General features: G+C 45.1%; 1 protein-coding gene across 1 annotated transcript in view; it reads right to left on the bottom strand.

Moving 5' to 3' along the window:
- LOC148031125 (HVA22-like protein k) overlaps positions 1–21763 on the bottom strand; it is a 112741-nt gene that overhangs the window by 6030 nt on the left and 84948 nt on the right. The window lies entirely within an intron of this gene.

Genomic DNA, 21763 nt, shown 5'->3' with positions numbered 1-21763 from the left:
CCGTTCATGTCAAATTTTATGCCCATGGGTACATGTACAACAGAAATTGCAGCTGAAATTTTGGGATTTCTCATGTAATGTGATGCATATGCCCTTGGAACAGCTGTAATCAGTTGGATAATGCTGTAGCACATGGTTCGGTGCTCCTGAAAATTTAATTACAGATCTGAAATCTGTGCTTCTGCGTGGTTATTTATTGCTAATTGGTACTTGTTTGTACCTTGGTCACTTGGGTCACAGTTTGGGCTTGCATTTGCTGTTTTTGGGTCACTTTTGGGCTGAAAATCATGGCTGGCAGCAATGACAACAGTAATCTGATGCACATAAAGAAGCTTGAAGGCGCACATAACTTTGCAGTTTGGCAAAAGCAGTGCTACAATATTCTGTTACAAAAGAAGTAGGCAAAGCCGATCAAAACCAAAGGGACAAAGCCCGCGGACATGGAACAGGACGATTGGGATGAGTTAAATGAGCTTGCACGCTCAACCATAGAGCTTTCGATTTTTTATGCCTTGCTGTTCAACATTGAAGGTTTGGATTCTGCATATGCTATATGGACTAGACTGGAAGAACTGTATGCACAAAAGAGTGCTGCAAGCAAAGTGCATTGACTGAAAAAGCTTATGAATTTGCGTATGAAAGAGGGTACAGCAATGTCTACTCACTTGAGTGAGTTTAACTCCATTTTCAACCAGCTGGTTGCCTTGAAGTTCATGATTGATGAGGAATTTAAGGCTACTATCTTGCTTTGCACTCTATCAGAGAGTTGGGATACATTCAGGACTGCTATGAGCAATTCTAATGTAATCCTTTTCTATGTTGATGTAGAGAGTGCTCTACTTATGGAAGAGATAAATCAACAAAACAATGCATCCAGTAAGTTTTGCAATGCTTTGCATACTAGGGGCAGATCACAGCAAAAGGGAAAATATGATGGCAAGCAACGCAGTAGATCACGTGGCAAAGATGTTGAATGCCATCATTGTGGCAAGAAGGGTCACTTTAAACGTGACTGCTACAAATGGAAGAAAGAGAAAGGAAAAGGCAAGAAGACAGATGATAGCAAGGAAGAGAAAAAGGACAGTCAGTCTAAGAAGAGCTGTGTAAAAATTGAAGAGATAAATGTATCACTCATGACAGTGACAGTGGGAGTGACGTATTCTTTATCTCTTCACACTTTGGTGCACACACTTTACTTGCAGATACAGATGATGACATGCATACCTCGATTCTCGATTCAAGTGCTTCCTTTCATGTCACCCCTCATCGTGAGTGGTTCTCCGCATATACAAGGGGTCGACATGGTGTTGTCCACCTTGGGGACAACTATGCATGTAAGATTGCAAGTATTGGCAATGTGCAGTTACAGTTTCAGCATGGCTCTATTTTTACGCTTCAGAATGTACGGCATGTACCTCAGCTCAAGAAGAGCTTGATTAGCACAGGGCAGCTAGATGATGATGGTTTTCATACCACCTTTAGTGATGGAAAATGGAAGATTTGTGAGGAATCTAGGGTTATTGCTAGAGGTTGCAAGAGTGATACTTTATATCCACTTCATGTATCTAGTGTGTGTGACCATGTTGTTGCCATGACCGAGCAGCCAAGCGTTTCTTTGTGGCATGGCCGGTTGGGACACATGAGTCAAACAGGAATGAAAGTACTTTCTCGTTTGGGTTACTTGCCTTGTCATCTTTATGCTGATTTTGAGCATTGTGATCATTGTATTTATGGCAAACATGCAGAGACCTCTCACAAAAAGTCTCATTCTTTGAAATCTTCTCCTCAAGAGTAAGTATGTTCGGATGTATGTCAAATGGCAGGATTATCTTTAGGGGGAAAGAAATATTTTGTCACCTTTGTCGATGATGCTACATGGAAGATATGGCTTTACCCCATTCGTAGCAAGGGTGAAGTGCTTGATAAGTTTAAAAAATTATTGGCATTGGCTGAAAATCAGACAAATAAGACACTGAAGTGTCTTCACTCTGACAATGGTGGGGAATATGTGTCCAAGGCCTTTCAGACATTTTGTGAAAGCAAAGGGATAAAGAGGGAGCTCACTGCCCCTCATAATCCGCCCAAATGGGAGTTGCAGGGCGTATGAATCGGACCATACACGATAAGGTCCGTACGATGCTGTCTCATGCTGCATTACCCCATGGTTTTTGGGCAGAGGCTGTTATGACAGCTGTTCACTTGATTACCTTTTGGACAGCAAAATGTGTCCGCTGTACAGCAGCAACTACCTACTGTAAATGAACCTGTAAATGCAAAAAATGATCAGCAGCTATTGCCCATGAAAATGAGCCATTACATGTGCAGGAACAGCCAGCAAACAATGACCATTGGGTTAGGAGATCGTCTAAGGCTACTAGACAACCTGACAAGCTTGTTCCTGGTGCAAATAATGTGGCTGATTATGTCATGTTGACAGACTATGGGGAACCGTCTTGCTTCAAGGAAGCAATGGACAGACAGGACAGCAATAAATGGTATAAAGCCATGTTGTCAGAGATAGAATCTCTTGAAAACAATGGCACTTGGGACTTGGTGTAGTTGCCTAAAAGGACAGAAAACCCTTCCATGCAAATGGGTTTACAAGATGAAGGTCACTTTTGGTTCCTCACCAAAGTACAAAGCAAGATTGGTTGCAAAGGGGTACAAGCATGAGCATGGAATTGACTTTGATGAGATTTTCTCTCCTGTAGTCAAGATGACTACATTGAGAGCCATTTTGGGCTTGGTTGCAGTTGAGGATATGGAGCTTATACAGATGGATATAAGGACTGCGTTTCTACATGGTGATCTGCATGAAGACATATATATGCAGCAACCTGAAGGGTTTGTTGAACAAGGGAAGGAAAAAATGGTATGTAAACTCAAAAGGAGTTTGTATGGGCTGAAACAAGCACCAAGAGAATGATATCATAGGTTTGGTACATTCATGCAGTCCCAAGGCTTTTATAGAAGTCAACTGGATCATTGCTTGTACACCAAGAAGGCAGCAGATGGCAGCCTGATTATCTTGGTTTTGTATGTTGATGACATGTTGATTGCTGACAGGGATACTCATGCCTTGGATTCATTGAAGCAAAGTCTTCATGGCAGCTTTGACATAAAGGATCTTGGTGATGCAAATCACATTCTTGGCATGTGAATACTGAGTGATAGATCAAAAGGCTTACTCTATCTATTTCAGCAGGAGTATGTCTCCAAAGTCTTGCAACGTTTCAATATGGAGGGGGAGGGGGAAACAATTGGGGTTCCATTGCCTCCATATGCGAAACTTAATGCAGAGGACATACCTACATCTGATGATGAGAAGGCTGAAATGGCCAAGATACCATATGCTTCAGCTGTTGGCAGTTTGATGTATGCTATGGTTGCTACACATCCTGGCATTGCCTTTGCAGTGGGAGTGGTTAGCTGATATATAGCAACCCCTGGCAAGAAGCATTGGGATGCAGTGAAAGGTATTATGAGATACCTCAAAGGCACAAAGGAGTTGTGCATCTGCTTTGGAAAGCAGAAGGCATCTGTTGTTGGCTTTACAGATGCAGACTATGCTGGTCATGCGGACTGCAGGAAGTCCACTTCTAGGTATGTGTTTACTTTCACAGGAGGAGCAGTCTCTTGGATCTCCAGGCTACAAAAGTGTGTTGCATTGTCTACTACAGAGGCAAAGTATGTGGCTGCCACTCAAGCATGCAAGGAGGCTTTATGGCTTTCACGTCTGGTGGGAGAGCTTGGCATCTCAGAGTTACCTGTTCTCCATTGTGATAATCAGAGTGCTATCATATTAGCACCGAATCCTGTCTTTTATGCAAAGACAAAGCACATACAGGTGAAGTACCACTTCATTAGAGATGTACTTGACAGCAAGAGCGTTGAGCTTGTCAAAGTGCATACAAATGATAACCCTACAGACCTTCTTACGAAGGGTCTTCTAGCAGAGTGGTTTGTTCATTGCCGACAGATGATGGGAGTTGGATAGATAAATGTATTTCAGCTTTGTACATACCTAAACTTAGTTGATTATTTTCTTCTCTTAAGACACATTGCCTTTAGGTGGGAGGTTGTTGGGAATAAAGGCCTCGTGCCTTTTAAATGTGCTCGGGTGTGAACACACCCTTAGCACTTATACTTACACATATATATCTATCTAAAAACCTAAAGGTACACTCGTTATTGTACCTAAAACATGCTCACGCTTTACTCTGCTCTCTCTCACTCTCTCTGTCTCTCACTGCACGTAACGACAGTCTATCTCGATCTCCGTGTCTAACCGGTCCCTACATAAACATGCATTTTTGCGCATTTTTCCTTTTTCAATCATTCTTGGAGTGGTCGACTCTCGATCCATCATACTCATGGCATTGCACATGGCACTCTCCAAAGGCAATTCTCTATGCTTGCATGCTAGCTTTGCTTGTCTTGGTTGCTCTCCAGAAGTCTTGCCGCTCTCTAGATATTCTCCATATGATTGACACATACACACACCCTTAGGTAATCCCTAAGTACTTATCCTAGTAGTGTGTGGGATTGTTTTGCTTATTTTATGAAGGTAGTGGGACATCCTTATTTACCGTACTTTGGGGCATAATGACTTAATGGGACGAACATTGATTTGAAACCCTTACCTAATGCTAAATCTTGTGGCAAATTAAAATGAAGTCCTCAAAAAAAATTTAAAATTTAAAAAAAATCCACTGTTGATTCTATCCACCTTCGTAGGACTTCATAGGCCCCTGCGCAGCCAACACGCATCCTTGGTCCAATGCTCTAGCCTCTCTAAGGTGATCACTTGGGCTCCCTTAGACAGATAATCATCGCCTTTGTAGTCTTGGTAGGTCACTGGGCAACCGACGTGCACCCTTTGCCCCATGCCCTGGCTATTTTCGGGTGGAGCACCTTTGGATAAAATAAAAAATATACAAAAGGGTTTATTTCTCATGGCTTGGATTTGGGCCCGAGAGGGGCTATTCAACTAAAATTGCATTAGTCTAATGTAAGCAACCCCAAAACTATTATCAATCTAGTCAGTTCATGTGTGACTCTGGGCAATGCTTCACATTACTAGGTATTTTAAGCATTTTATGGTGGTCATATTAGTGATTATTTAGGCCTTTATTTATGGTCGACCAGCTGCCATATTTGGCATATTTTGGGCCTATTTTTTCAATGGCTCCTCCTCTCATTTAGTTATCATTATTCTTCAGGTGGTCTTCATATTGGAGAAAGGAACCAATATCGGTGTTGGGAAAAAAGGCCTCGTGCCTTTTAAATGTGCTCGGGTGTGAACACACCCTTAGCACTTGCACTTACACATATATATCTATCTAAAAACCTAAAGGTACACTCGTCATTGTACCTGAAAACGTGCTCACTCTCTACTCTGCTCTCACACACTCTCTCTGTTTCTCTCTACGCGTAGCGACAGTCTGTCTTGATCTTCGTGTCTCTCCCTCACTACAAACTGGTATCAGAGCCATCAAGTTCTACCCGCTTCTCGAGACGCAAGCGTGAGCTAAGCTCGACAGGAGAAGTTGCAGGTGTCACAGGGCGTGGGATAGGTCAACAGACGGATCAAGTAGCTGACGCGCTACCAGACGGGCAAGTATAATGGTTGCGTGCAAGGAGCCACCAGGACCAAACAGGTTGACGATCGGCGCTATTCGCAACAGGCCCAACAGGCGCACGTAGGGGGAACAAGGTAGCAGTTGAAAGGTTCAGTCTGCTGACGAGACGGCAGCTGAAGAGATAACAGCCAGGCATCAGACGGAGTAGGCGATGTAACGCTGCTACGCAACGAGACTGCACAACTTGGGCGACAGGACTGTGTGGCGTGTGTGGCGGGCGACAGTCCTGCATGACTGACAAGCCGAAGGACAGGCGATGTGATGCTACTAGGTCACACGACCCGCCCCACAGGTCAACGGGGTCACAAATTTTTTTTTTCCTTTAAAATTCTTCTTGAATTTTTCCCTTGGACTGAGGGGGGTTCGTGCGCATAAGCACAAAATTCAGATTTGTGCATATTTTGGCCCGAAAATTTGGGGCTTTTCCCAGATTTGAGGATTGTGATGTAGAAGAAGACAATTTGTCTCAGAAATTGCACCACTTTGTGACATTCTGCCTCCAACATTTGGGGCTTTTCATGTACAAGCGCAAATTGGGCTGAAATTTACCCAATTTCCCGACATTGATGCACATTGGACCCCGTGCAATTTGGGGCTTTTGCAATTTGGTCAAAATCTGTGCAACATTTGGGCATTTTATGTACATGCAGGCTGAAATCCACGCAATTTTGACATCAACACTTCGTAAAATTTGGGGGTTTTGCTGAAATTGCTCTATTTTGGCAAAATAGCCTGTCCTATGCATAGCAGAGGAAATGCAAATGTGTGTTTGATGGTTTGAGCACAAAATTTTGGGGCTTTTAACCGTTCCTGTCAAATTGTATGCCCGTGGGTACATGTACAACAGAAATTGCAGCTGAAATTTTGGGATTTCTCATGTAATGTGATGCATATGCCCTTGCAACAGTGTAATCAGTTGGATAATGCTGTAGCACATGGTTCGGTGCTTCTGAAAATTTAATTACAGATCTGAAATCTGTGCTTCTGCGTGGTCATTTATTGCTGATTGGTACTTGTTTGTACCTTGGTCACTTGGGTCACAGTTTGGGCCTGCATTTGCTGTTTTTTGGTCACCTTTGGGCTGAAAATCGTGGCTGGCAGCAATGACAGCAGTAATCTGATGCACATAAAGAAGCTTGAAGGCGCACATAACTTTGCAGTTTGGCAAAAGCAATGCTACAATATCCTAACACAAAAGAAGCTTGCACGCTCAACCATAGAGCTATCGATTTTTTATGCCTTGCTGTTCAACATTGAAGGTTTGGATTCTGCATATGCTATATGGACTAGACTGGAAGAACTGTATGCACAAAAGAGTGCTACAAGCAAAGTGCATACTAAAAAAGCTTATGAATTTGCGTATGAAAGAGGGTACAGCAATGTCTACTCACTTGAGTGAGTTTAACTCCATTTTCAACCAGCTGGTTGCCTTGAAGTTCATGATTGATGAGGAACTTAAGGCTACTATCTTGCTTTGCACTCTACCAGAGAGTTGGGATACATTCAGGACTGCTATGAGCAATTCTAATGTAATCCTTTTCTATGTTGATGTAGAGAGTGCTCTACTTATGGAAGAGATGAATCAGCAACACAATGCATCCAGTAAGTCTTGCAGTGCTTTGCATACTAGGGGTAGATCACAGCAAAAGGGAAAATATGATGGCAAGGGACGCAGTAGATCACGTGGCAAAGATGTTGAATGCCATCATTGTGGCAAGAAGGGTCACTTTAAACGTGACTGCTACAAATGGAAGAAAGAGAAAGGAAAAGGCAAGAAGACAGATGATAGCAAGGAAGAGAAAAAGGACAGTCAGTCTAAGAAGAGCTGTGTAAAAATTGAAGAGGTGAATGTAGTCACTCATGACAATGACAGTGGGAGTGACGTACTCTTTGTCTCTTCACACTTTGGTGCACACGCTTTACTTGCAGATACGGATGATGACATGCATACCTGGATTCTCGATTCAGGTGCTTCCTTTCATGTCACCCCTCATCGTGAGTGGTTCTCTGCATATACAGGGGGTCGACATGGTGTTGTCCACCTTGGGGACAACTATGCATGTGAGATTGCACGTATTGGCAGTGTGCAGTTACAGTTTCAACATGGCTCTGTCTTTACACTTCAGCATGTACGGCATGTACCTCAGCTCAAGAAGAGCTTGATTAGCATAGGGCAGCTAGATAATAATGGTTTTTATACCACATTTGGTGATGGAAAATGGAAGATCTGTAAGGGATCTAGGGTTATTGCCAGAGGTTGCAAGAGTGATACTTTGTATCCACTTCATGTATCTAGTGTGCGTGACCATGTTGTTGCCGTGACCGAGCAGCCAAGCGTTTCTTTGTGGCATGGCCGGTCGGGACACATGAGTCAAACATGAATAAAAGTGCTTTCTTATTTGGGTTACTTGTCTTGTCTTCGTTATGCTGATTTTGAGCATTGTGATCATTATATTTATGGCACACATGCATAAACGTCTCATTAAAAGTTTCTTTCTTTGAAATCTTCTCCTCTAGAGTTAGTACATTCGAATGTATGTCAAATGCCAAGATTATCTTTAGAGGGAAAAAAATATTTTTTCACATTGTTCGATAATGCTACACGGAAGGTATGGGTTTACCCCATTCGTAGCAAGGGTGAAGTGCTTGATAAGTTTAAAAAATTCTTAGCATTGGCTAAAAATCAGATAGATAAGACACTGAAGTGTCTTCACTCTGACAATGGTGCGGAATATGTGTCCAAGGCCTTTCACGCATTTTGTGACAGCAAAGGGATAAAGAGGGAGCTCACTGCCCCTCATAATCTGCCCCAAAATAGAGTTGCAGAGCGTATGAATCAAACCATACATGATAAGGTCCGTACGATGTTGTCTCATACTGCATTTACCCCATGGTTTTTGGGCAGAGGTTGTTATGACAGCCGTTCACTTGATTAATCGATCACCAAACATGTCTTTTGGGGGGGGGGGGGGGGTTTTCCCAAGAAGTGTGGTCGGACAAGCCACCTTCATATGCTCATCTAAAAATGTTTGGCTGCGAGGCTTTTGTGCACATTCGTAAAGAAAAACGCAGAAAACTTGAGCCAAAGTCTTGTAAATGCATTTTCTTAGGATATGGTAACAAGGGTGAAATGGGGTACAAATTGTGGGATCCCGAGAAAAGGAAAGTACCACGCAGCAATGACGTTATCTTCCGGGAAGATTGCATGCACAAACAGCCCGAAAAGACTAAGGAGGTCTGTAGGGTTGTATTTCGGAAAGAAATACATTTTGGACAGCAAAATGTACCCGCTGTACAGCAGCAAATACCTACTGTAAATCCAGAAAATGATGTTGAAAATGATCAGCAGCTATTGCCCATGAAAAAGAGCCATTACATGTGCAGGAACAACCAGGATAGCAAGCCGTTAATGCTGATTTGCATGCTGAAATGCCAGGACAGCATGCTGAAAATGGAAATTCGCAGGAACAGCCAGCAAACAATGACCATTGGGTTAGGAGATCGTCTAGGGCTACTAGACAACCTGACAAGACTGTTCCTAGTGCAAATAATGTAGCTAATTATGTCATGTTGACAGACTATGGGGAACCGTCTTGCTTCAAGGAAGCAATGGACAAACAAGACAGCAATAAATGGTATAAAGCCATGTTGTCAGAGATGGAATCTCTTGAAAAAAATGGCACCTGGAACTTGGTGCAGTTGCCTAAAGGCCAGAAAACCCTTCCATGGAAATTGGTTTACAATATGAAGGTCACTTCTGGTTCCTCACCAAAGTACAAAGTAAGATTGGTTGCAAAGGGGTACAAGCAAGAGCATGGAATTGACTTTGATGAGATTTTCTCTCCTGCAGTCAAGATGACTACATTGAGAACCATTTTGGGCTTGGTTGCAATTGAGATATGGAGCTCATACAGATGGATGTAAAGACTGCGTTTTTACATGGTGATCTGCATGAAGATATATATATGCAGCAGCCTGAAGGGTTTGTTGAACAAGGGAAGGAAAAAAAGGTATGTAAACTCAAAAGGAGTTTGTATGGGCTGAAACAAGCACCAAGAGAATGGTATCATAGGTTTGATATATTCATGCAGTCCCAAGGCTTTCATAGAAGTCAAGTGGATCACTGCTTGTACACCAAGAAGGCAGCAGATGGCAGCCTAATTATCTTGGTTTTGTATGTTGATAACATGTTGATTGCTGACAGGGATACTCATGCATTGGATTCATTGAAGCAAAGTCTTCATGGCAGCTTTGACATGAAGGATCTTGGTGATGCAAATCACATTCTTGGCATGAGAATACTGAGTGATAGATCAAAAGGCTTACTCTATCTATCTCAGCAGAAGTATGTCTCCAAAGTTTTGCAATGTTTCAATATGGAAGGGGGGAAAACAATTGGGGTTCCATTGCTTCCATACATGAAACTTAGTGCAGAGAACAGCCCTACATCTGATGATAAGAAGGCTGAAATGGCCAAGATACCATATGCTTCAGCTGTTGCCAGTTTGATGTATGCTATGATTGCTACACGTCCTGACATTGCCTTTGCAGTGGGAGTGGTTAGCTGATATATAGCAACCCCTCGCAAGAAGAATTGGGATGCAATGAAAGGTATTATGAGATACCTCAAAGGCACAAAGTGTTAGAGAGATCACAGCCAGGCAGGAGGTTTCAGCCTGGTGCAGTCCAGTCGGACTGCCACGTGGCAGTCTGAACTGCAGCAGGCAGTCGGCTGCATTAAATGGGCATTTCTGGCGCCCTATTTTCCAGGCAGTTGTCGGCTATAAATACCCGACATTCTCAGCAGTCTGACACACTTCTCTGCTCGCAGATTACCGACCGGTGACGCGCAGATTCTGTCTCTGTTCGCAGATTTCAGACAGCAGACAGTGCAGACTGCAGCGGACTTCGAGGTGGACAGCAGGTTGCATCGTCGAGGTGGAGACACGCAGTCCAACTTACTGCGCCCGTGTATATATCTGCATATCTTTGTATTCAGCATTCTTTATACAGCAGATCTTCATCGTCCACTGTCTCTTTCTCTCTCTTCTCTCTCTGCGTTCTCTCTCTCTCAGTCCTACGCTTCCGCACCGCTGCACTCTGACATGGTATCAGAGCAGTGTTTGAGGGCTGACTGAGCGCAGAATCAACCTGAAGAGGAGTTTCCATCGCGACACAAATTTGCGTTTTTTGCGTTTAAGGGCAGACAGGAGGGCTGCGCCTTGGAACAAGGCTGAAGCGAGTCTGGGCGCGCAGGAAAGGAGTCCAGGTGGTGGATTTGCTGCTGTTTACTGCTGTTTGACGCGGAGGAAGTTTGAGTTTTCAGCCTACAAGTGCAGGTTTTGCTTTTTCATCGCCTCCGGCGGGTGAAGAAGCTTCAGGACGCGGAAGAGCCTTAGCAGGCTGAGTTTTCCCAGTCAGAGGGGGCTGCTTTTGCGTCTGTGAAGGCATTGCAGGTGAAGATGTCTACAGAGATGGACTTGGAGTTCCAGGCGATTATGGACCGGAAGGTACCTGTCTTACCGGCTCTTCCTACAGATCAGAAGCTCGACGGCGACAACTACCGCATTTGGCGCGTCATGATGTTGGCCATCCTTGAGTCCTATGATTTGGCGGAGTTGGTACAGGAGGAGATTGACCGGCCCTCGGTAAGAGATGAGTCCAAACTCTCTCCCGATGCTCGTGCGGAGTTGGCCAAGGCCCAGTCTCATTGGGACAAACTGAATGCCAGGATTCGATCCTTTCTCTTTCTATCATGCACTACAGCCGTGATCGCTCACATCGAGCACTTGACGGTGGCTCGAGAGATATGGCTGGAGCTTGATCAGATGTACAATCGGATGACCCTAATGAAGAGGGTTTCTTTGGAGGTACAGATGCGGACCTTGTCCGTAAATAAGTCTTCTTCGCTCCGGGAGCACATTAACAAGCTAAGGCAGCTTCAGATGCAGGTTCAGAATGCGGGGAAGCCGATTTCCTCCGAAGACATGGCGATCACACTCTTGTTCCAGTTGCCGCCACGATTGGGTACATTTTACTCTGCCCTTATTGCTTCGGGGCGAGAGTCTACTCTTCGGTGGGAAGAGTTAGTTCCTATGGTTTTGGACCAAGAGGAACAGTTAAAGGGACAGAATGCTTCCAAGTCGGAGGCGTTGACAGGTCAAGCCTCTCAGAAGAAGGGGAAGGACCAAAAGAAGAAGAAGGGGGATAACAAGTCCACGAAGGACAAGGAGAAGGACAAAGACAAAGACTCCACATGCCATATTTGTGGAAAGACTGGCCATTGGAAGAAGGATTGCCCTGACAAAGACACGAAGGACACCAAGAAGAAGGACACCAAGGATTCTGGAGCGGTGGCTGCACCCTCATCAGCTGCATTTCTTCATCTAGCTGTCATTGAGGACGCTTCACCGAATGCTTCTGATACTGCGATGACGGCTCCCCAAGCTTAAGAGTGGATTGTTAATAGTGGTGCCTCACGGCACATGACTCCTTCATCAGATGGTGTTGCCCAGCTGCGACCCTTGCGTGGGCAGATTCTCATTGGAGACAGCTCTTCAGTTTCTGTTGCAGGTCGGGGTAAGATGCAGCTTATTCCGGATGGACGAGGTGGTACCCATACCTCAGAGGTTTTGCATGTACCAGGATTAGGGTACCATCTTCTTTCAGTTCATAAGATTTGCTCCCTTGGCCTTTTGGTGGAGTTTGACAGTACTACGGTGCGAGTCCTTGATCGTGGATCGAGGAAGGTTCTCTCATCCGGATATGAGGAGAATGGCATTTACAAACTGAAGTCATCCACCGCCCTCTCTACTCTTCTTCTTACCTCACAGTCACAATCTGAGTTATGGCATGCTCGGTTTAGTCACCTGAACTATGACTATCTTCGGAGGGCGTCACGTAGACAGCTTGTTCGAGGGTTGCCGGATACAGTGGTGAGCCAGCAGCCATGTGTCTCCTGCATACGGGGGAAGCAGCATAGGGATGCCATTCCCCACACAGCTTCGCAGCGGTCTACTTCACCGATGGAGCTAGTATCTACGGATCTATGTGGCCCTATGAGGAATGAGTCCCTGCGTGGGAGCTCGTACTTCATGCTGATCGTGGATGACTATAGCAGGATGACATGGGCCTACTTTTTGGCACTAAAGTCAGAAGCTTTCTCGCACTTCAAGGATTGGCTTCTCTTTGAGGAGAACCAATCGGGCCGGAAGTTGAAGACCTTGCGATCCGACAAGGGAGGTGAATTTGTTTCTAATGAGTTTGCTCGGTTTTGTGCAGATAGAGGAATTCACCAGGAGTTTGCCAATACCAATACTCCTCAAGAAAATGGTATTCTTGAACGGAAGAACCGCAGTGTGATCGAGATGGCGCGCACCATGATGGAGCACCGACAGACCCCTCAGGTTCTGTGGGCCGAGGCTGTGGCTACTGCAGTCCACATCCTTAATCGATCCCCTACTTCGGCTGTGGAAGGGATGACCCCATTTGAGGCTTATTTTGGGACGAAGCCAGATGTTTCTTACTTTCGGGTCTTTGGGTGTGATGCCTATGTTCACATTCCCAAGGCTCACCGTGATAAATTTGAAGCGGCTTCCCGAAAACAGGTATTTGTTGGCTACAGCTCCCAGTCCCAAGGCTACCGACTGTATGATCCCGTCAAGCGGGATGTGTACACTAGCCCTGATGTGCGGTTTGTGGAGGTTCCGGCTACTTCAATGGGTGAGGAGCTTCCCGTTCTTGGAGATCCAGGGGAAAGTTGGGCTCCTACAGTTCCACTGGAGCCCGTGCCTTTTGATTATGATTTTGTTTCTGACACAGAGTCTACTGTTCCACCGGATACCTCTGAGGAGTTACCACCGGTGGATATTCCAGAGTCTTCTGCTGATGGAGAACGTCGAGGGGAAGTTCAGCCTCCTCCTCGCTAGGCCCGTGACACACTCCGTGATTCAGGGATCGAGGGGGTTCCTGAGGAGTGGGGACCGCAGGATGGTCCGCGGCGGTCACGGAGGCACCAGGCACATTCTACGGAGCTTGTTTGCTCCAACTATTGTTTGATAACCCGTGTTATGCAGGATCGAGAGCCCACCTCCGTGAAGGAGGCTTTACAGTCCACCCCATGGAAGAAAGCTATGGAAGCTGAGTTGGAGGCTATTGAGAGGAATGGCACTTGGTCACTCGTGCCTCGCCCCCCGAAGAAGAAGGTAATTGGAGTCAAGTGGGTCTTCAAGACCAAATACCTCAGTGATGGTACTTTGGATAAGCACAAGGCTCGCCTTGTTGCTAAAGGTTTTGCACAGCGCCCAGGGATTGATTGTCATGATTTGAAGGAGGAGATCTATGTTGAGCAGCCTCCTGGCTTTGGTTCTTCAGATGGGAAAGTCTACAGGTTGAAGAAGGCCTTGTATGGCCTCAAGCAGGCTCCGCGTGCATGGAACGAGAAGATTGATTCGTTCCTCCAGTCTCAGTTGGGATATCGGCGGTCCAAGGCCGATCCGCAACTGTATGTTCACACTTCCGAGGATGATTGTGTGCTGTTTGTCTTATATGTTGATGATTTGATTGTCACAGATGATGCTGCACAGTAGGTCCAGGAGATGAAGTCAGCTTTACATCGGACGTTCGAGATGACGGACTTGGGTCTACTCCATTTCTTTTTGGGCCATGAGATTTATCAGTCTCAGAGGGAGATCTTTATCTCTCAACAAAGATATGTACAGGAACTCTTGGTGTCTTTTGAGATGGAGGATTGTCGGGCCCTCTCTACTCTTATGGATCCGAATTGGAAGGCCACTTCCCATTCAGCTTCTTCTTTGGTGGATGCGTCCCGCTATCGACAGTTGATTGGATCTTTGATTTGGCTTCTCAACACCAGGGTTGATCTATGTTTTGCTGTTGGGCTCTTGGCAGGGTTCATGAGTGACCCTAAGACGGTGCATTGGCAGGCTGCTCAGAGGATACTTCGGTATCTGAGGGGGACGTCTGATTTAGGGATTCATTACCCCGCAGGGACAGATGGGTCAGATCTTGTACTTGCAGGTTGGAGCGACTCGGATTGGGCCGGTGACGTGGACCACAGGCGGTCTACTACAGGTTACTGTTTTCCTTTGGGTGCAGGTGTTATTTCATGGAGTAGCAAGAAGCAGCCCACGGTAGCCCTTTCGTCTACTGAGGCGGAGTATCGGGCCGCATCTTCCACCACATGCGAGGTTGTGTGGCTTCGGAGATTATTGGAGGAGCTTGGGTGCCCCCAGACTCGTCCTACATTGCTGCGATGTGACAATGAGAGTTGCATTGCCTTGGAAAGGAATCCTGTTTTTCATGCCCGGACGAAGCACATTGAGATCCAGTACCACTTCATCCGAGAAAAGCTTCTGGATGAGACCATCACTGTGGAGTATTGCAAGACGGAGGACAATCTTGCGGATTTGTTTACGAAGGCGCTTCCTCAGGCTCTCCTTCGGAGACATTCCAGATCCCTCAGGCTTCTGCCCTGCCCAGGCTCTGCGAGGGGGTGTTAGAGAGATCACAGCCAGGCAGGAGGTTTCAGCCTGGTGCAGTCCAGTCGGACTGCACAGTCGGACTGCCACGTGGCAGTCCGACCTGCAGCAGGCAGTCGGCTGCATTTAATGCAGCCGACTGGGCATTTCTGGCGCCCTATTTTCCAAGCAGTTGTCGGCTATAAATACCCGACATTCTCAGCAGTCTGACACACTTCTCTGCTCGCAGATTACCGACCGGTGACGCGCAGATTCTGTCTCTGTTGGCAGATTTCAGACAGCAGACAGTGCAGACTGCAGCGGACTTCGAGATGGACAGCAGGTTGCATCGTCGAGGTGGAGACACGCAGTCCAGCGCACTGCGCCCGTGTATATATCTGCATATCTTTGTATTCAGCATTCTTTATACAGCAGATCTTCATCGTCCACTGTCTCTTTCTCTCTCTTCTCTCTCTGCGTTCTCTCTCTCTCAGTCCTACGCTTCCGCACCGCTGCACTCTGACACAAAGGAGTTGTGCATCTCCTTTGGAAAGCAGAAGGCATCTGTTGTTGGCTTTACGGATACAGACTATGCCGGTCATGCGGACTACAGGAAGTCCACTTCTAGGTATGTGTTTACTTTCACAAGAGGAGCAATCTCTTGGATCTCCAGGCTACAAAAGTGTATTGCATTGTCTACTACAGAGGCAAAGTATGTGGCTACCACTCAAGCATGCAAGGAGACTTTATGGCTTTCACGTCTGGTGGGAGAGCTTGGCATCTCAGAGTTACATGTTCTCCATTGTGATAATCAGAGTGCTATCATGCTAGCACCGAATCCTATCTTTTATGCAAAGACAAAGCACATACAGGTGAAGTACCACTTCATTAGAGATGTACTTGACAGCAAGAGCATTGAGCTTGTCAAAGTGCATACAGATGATAACCCTATAAACCTTCTCACGAAGGGTCTTTTAGCAGAGCGGTTTGCTCATTGCCGACAGATGATGGGAGTTGGATAGATATATGTATTTCAGCTTTGTACATACAGCTGATTCTTTTCTCCTATTAAGACACATTGCCTTTAGATGGGAGGCTGTTGGGAATAAAGGCCTCGTGCCTTTTAAATGTGCTGGGGTGTGAACACACCCTTAGCACTGGGACTTACACATATATATCTATCTAAAAACCTAAAGGTACACTCGTTTGAAAACGTCCTCACTCTCTACTCTGCTCTCACGCACTCTCTCTGTTTCTCCCTCTGCATAGCGACAGTCTGTCTCGATCTCCGTGCCTCTCCCTCACTACAATCGGTATCCACACAACTAGTGACTCACTATTATACGTGTCATTCTCGTGTTTGATATATGGATTCCATTTCCCGAGCACATCTTTGAGTTTTCTTCCTTTTTAGTGTTCTTTTGATCTTTTATTCTTTAATTTTCTTTCTCTTTTGTCTTGCATTTAGCAATTTATTTCAGCACTTGTCTATGCTTCCATTCCTACACCACTTCTGACATGGTATGAGATTGCAAGATCTCGATTCTTGCTGTGATTTTTCTGCTAATTACAGGTCTTTTTTCCCCCTGCTGATCAAGCCTGCGGTTTTCAAACCCACAACCTGCGTTTTCAATCTATGCCTAGATTTCAGCCTGCAATTGTCAGTTTGCTGCATAAAATACTACACCAGCCTGCGTTTTCCATTTTTTTTCCCTAATCATAGCTAGGCAACTTTTCGTACATGCTGTTTTTGTTGTTCTTGGAATTTTTTGACTTGTTTTTTCTTCATTTTGCAATAGTTGGCCTTTGTTTTTTTATCAGATTTTTTGTTACACTGCATGTGAACTCTCATTTTGTGAAGTCTTTGCTGTTGGTTTGCCTGTATTCCCTCTTCGTATACCCTCTATCCTCTATCTTCTCTTCTTCTCCTTTCCAAATGCCTCCTCCGTATACTTCTACAAATGATAAGTTACATGGACCTAACTATCTTACATGGAGTGCTATGATGAAAGCTTGGTTTGTGCAGAAGCAGATTTGGTATATTGTATGTGGAGCTATTCCTCGGCCTCAGCATCCTTTTGCTCTTCCCGACGATTTTGATGAGGACAACCATGAGGAAGCTATGCTTACATGGGATTTGGACAATGCCCGTGCATATTCTGCACTACTTCGGTGTATTTCTAAAGAAGTTCTACCGGCGGTTACCTCCTGTATGACATCACTAAAAATATGGTTGAAGCTTCAAATGTTGTACAAGGCACCTTCCCCCCCATGCGTGCTATGACCCTTTATGGACAGCTTCAGCACATGAAGCCCAAGGACATTATTCAATCATTTTTACTCCGTGTTACACAAGTATAGGACTAGCTTCGACACACGCAGTCTGCCCTTCTAGAGGGACATCTAGTGGACACAGTACTCTACGTTTGATGGAGTGGTGAATGCTTAGAGGACGCAGACATCCTCTACACCTATGAGCTTTACACATATGTCCTCGATGCTGCTTGAGCATGAGACATCTTTGCGTTTAGAGAGGAGACTCTCATCTCACTATGGAGGTTCCGATGAGGCCTTTACAACTTCAGAGAGGGATGATCGGAAGAAGAAGTTGAAGACCCAATGTTATCATTGTGGAAAGAAGGGCCACTTGTGAAAGGATTGCAAGGAGTTAGCAACCTCACAGAAGAAGGAGAAAAAGCAGAAGCGAGATGCGGTCTCCTCCGATGCGTCATTCTCTTCCTCATACTCCGACTCCAGTCCTCTGGCCAAGGAAAAGTCCATAGCAAAGGGATCCACTTCTTTAGACTACAAAAAGGACTTGATTGCCCCTTCCTCAACTACTTTCTAGTACAGGTGATGTGGTCATCTCTCACAACTCTTCGGTGCCAGAGAGAGTGAGAGGGTGGTGAGATGGGGCAACCACGCCTCATCTATAGAGGTATACAAGTGCACAGGTTCCAGAGAGCGGCGTTCTTGAGACATCGACAGGAGTTTGGCAAATTCAAATCTTGGAGCTAGGATTGACATCCACGTTCATGTTGATGGGTTGTTCTTTGACAACAAGTGGGATTGGCTCCTAGTCTTGAGCTCACATGAGAGGACACTTTGGCGGTCTTGACTCAAGGCGGGAAATCCATGGTCACATATGTTCAAAGTTGTTTTTGATAGAATAATCTTGTATGCTACTAGGAGACATTGTTGATAGATACTGTTAACCCTCGTGCAAGGAAAGCAAAAAGAAAGCAAAAGAAAATAAAAAAGACACAAGACAAAGCGAAAAAAGGCAGTTGAAGGCTCAACGGAAAAGCAAGAGGAAAAGGGCCAAAGCACAAAAAGCAAACTTAAAAGTCCAAGGTAAGTGCAAAAAGGGAAAGGCACATGTCAAATACAAAAGCACACCCTAAATCCTTATAAAAGAGCGTAGGCTCCCTCCTGTGCAATTTGTAAATGTGAACGAGCATGGGTGAAGAAACAATGTAAATAGGAAGGGAAAAGGGAAAGAATATCTAGGCTAAAATGGCCGGTCATGTAAAAAAGAGATGGGCACCCAAGTGGAGTAGAGCATGTATAAAAAACAAAAAGTGAATGAAGAAGCTTATTCTTGTGTGTGGCCAAAACTAGCTCTCTTCTTCTTCTTCTTTTTCTCTTGTTCTTGCTTGTGCTTGTGCTTGAGAGAGGGAATGTGAGGGAGTGAGTGTGTGAGAGTGAGGGAGTGAGTGTGTGAGAGTGAGGGGCTGTAGTGAAGAAGCTCTCCATATTCTCCTCTCTTCTTCTTCTTCTCTTCTCTCGCGCACGGCAATGGAGCTTAGAGCTCGAAGCTTGAGGATCAAGCTTGCACCTTGGATCATGGAGCTGCCCGAGAGCTTGTGGGAGGAGGCAACTTGATCGGGCATGAAGGTAAGCTCACTACACTTGTAGGTGTGAGAGTCTGCATGGCTATGTGAGAGGTAGCCATTCTACTTGGCTTGAAACGCTTGAAACAATAAGCGATCTGTGGGTCTTTGTAGTTGAGCAAGGCTCCCACATTTTGGTTCCGTTGCCGAGACCACGAATTCAAGCTTTGAGTGCTTACACGCTCCGAATTGAGCATTGGAGTAGGATTTGCCCCGAACTCGTGCTTAAGATAGGTAAGAAGGAAGGGAGTCGGAGGGCATTCGATCTCTTTTGCAAGTAAGTTTTTTTATTTTTAAGGTTTAGCTAAGTACATTGGATTAGCTTAAGTGTTTGCCTATGATTTGAATGCATTTAGGTAGAGAAAACTCAGGAAAAACAAAGAGACAGTCAGTAGGGTTACTGTTGTAAAGCAGGGTGAAATAGGGAGAAAAAGAGGATTCAAGGCATTAAGAGAGGAAAGAGAGGAGAAGGGGAGTGGAAGACTAAAGGACAGGGGGTTAAGAGGCAAAGAGAGCAAAGGGGAGCCCATTTCTGCACTCAGGAGTTAAGAGAGAGACAGAGGTGGACAAGTTTCTTGGTAGGGCAGTAGGGAGGTAGGGAGAGCTTCGAGTCAAGCGACTGAATGCATTCACACGCTATAGGTGAGTTGGTTTGATTGCTAACCCCTTGTTGTTTGATCATGGAGCTTGGCAGAGGCTAGGAGGAAGCATCGTGAGCATAGCGCCAAAAATTTGCTAGGTCAGCACCAGTTATCGCCATCATAGTCGAACCATCCGATTCCTAGAGTCAAACCGTCTAACTATCCAAAAGTCGTCCGATTTTCATAATCAGACGCGTCGGATTGTCCGATCAAACAAACCTCAACCAGACCAAAAATTGAACAACTTTGATCGTCTGACTCGCACAAATCGAACTTGGACAGTCCAAAATCGAACAGCCCAAAATTGAACCAAAACTTGCAAATCGAACGGGAGAGCAAAACATTAGTTGTTGGCAGATTTTGTCTTTCCATACCTTGTGGGACCAAACCCTAGCTATAGAATACCCCAATAGGTCCCTAGGCAAGTAGATAGGGCAATAGAGCTGACTGACTCTAGGATTGAGACCCAATAGTCCAAGAGCAACTGCGGTCACTAACCATGCCCAATAGAGGTCCCGACTGCTGTAGGAACCTAGAGTGGACCCCTAAGAGTGGCCACTACTTATGCGAGAGAGCTAGCACTAGCTGAAACTAATTAAAGGGAGAGTGATTTGTGTTGATTGTGATTGAACTCATACACTTCGTCACATAACCACTTGAAGTGCACAAGGAAAGAAAGTCTGATTTTTGCACAAGTCCACTCCACCATTCATGTATCCAGTTAATGTAACATTGCAAAAACTAATTTGTAAGACAAGGAATACACTAACACGATCTAAGTAAGCAACGAATCCACTAATAGAAGCAAACCCTGAGAAGCCGAATACAACCCGAGAACTAGAACCTGAAGCAAACAACTGAGAACCAACACAATTAGAGACGTAACTTTACCCGATTTGATCAATCTAATCGACACCCTAGTTGCTTAGGAAACCGCCGACATGTCACGAGCCAGCACTACCCCTGTAGATGACGAGCTCAACTTGAGAATTCCCGGTCGGCATTCAACAAATGGTAAACGAGTATGACCTACAAACCAAAATGGTGCATCATGGTAGAATAGCCGAGGAGATCATAGCCTATCTCGAGGAAGAGAGAAGGTTGGCACAAAAAGCATTGCAAAGCATCGTCGCCTACAACCAAGAACAGCGAGCTCAGAAATTGAGACAATACATAGAAATGCGCGAGATCCACCACGTCTTAGCTCTCACCAACAAAACTAGGGCAAGACCAAATACTGAGAGGGAGAGAGTACTAGAGACTGATCCTATGCTGAGCGAGCTTCTCATGAAGCAACTCCTAGACAATATAGTTGTAGAGCAAAGCGAAGCTGCCCTAGCGACTACGTTGCTAGCAGGACTGGAAATCATGCCAAACTCTAAGAGCCAGACCAAAATACCTGCAGTTGCTGAGCAACTTGACTAAGTATCAACCCGACAATTTTAAATATAAAAGCGCATCCTAAATCCTTTTTAAAAAGCGCCACGCTCCCTCCTATGCAATTTGTAAGTGTGGATGCGGATGGGTGAAGGAACAATGTAAATAGGAAGGGAAAAGGGAAAGAGAACCTAGACTAAAATGGCCGGTCATGTAAAAAAGAGAGAGACTCCCAAGAGGAGTAGGACATGTATAAAAAGTAAAAAGTGAATAAAGAAGCTCATTCTTGTGTGTGGCCAAAACTAGCTCTCTTCTTCTTCTTCTTCTTCTTCTTCTTCTAATGTCTCCATCAGACCATGGTAGAGCTCACAACAAGAGATGCAACAGAAATACATTGAATGTTAACCGTTCTAGGCAAGGCCACTAAAAGAGATACAACCCATGGATATCAGGATATTCACATCAGCATCTTTATCACATCATAGGTTTGCAGATGACTGTCATTCACACATGAGACATTTCTCAGATAAAGCGGACTGCAGCAATCAATAGAGACTCTTAGCATTTTTCCTAGCATACTTGGATAGGGAGATTGTCATGAGACCTATGGCATCTGATACTCTCATTCATATATGCCACCCAGTGTCATACACAGCCTCAAACAAAGATGGGATAGACTGCAAGGTGACTCAGGAGGAGAAAGGCTGTTCTAGCAAATTGGGAGTCATGCA

The sequence above is a fragment of the Lygodium microphyllum genome, chromosome 9 (genome assembly GCF_053477565.2).
Source record: "Lygodium microphyllum isolate KBCC chromosome 9, Lygodium_microphyllum_v1.1.10, whole genome shotgun sequence".
NCBI lineage: Eukaryota > Viridiplantae > Streptophyta > Polypodiopsida > Schizaeales > Lygodiaceae > Lygodium > Lygodium microphyllum.
This window is presented reverse-complemented; position numbering and strand designations above follow the sequence as displayed.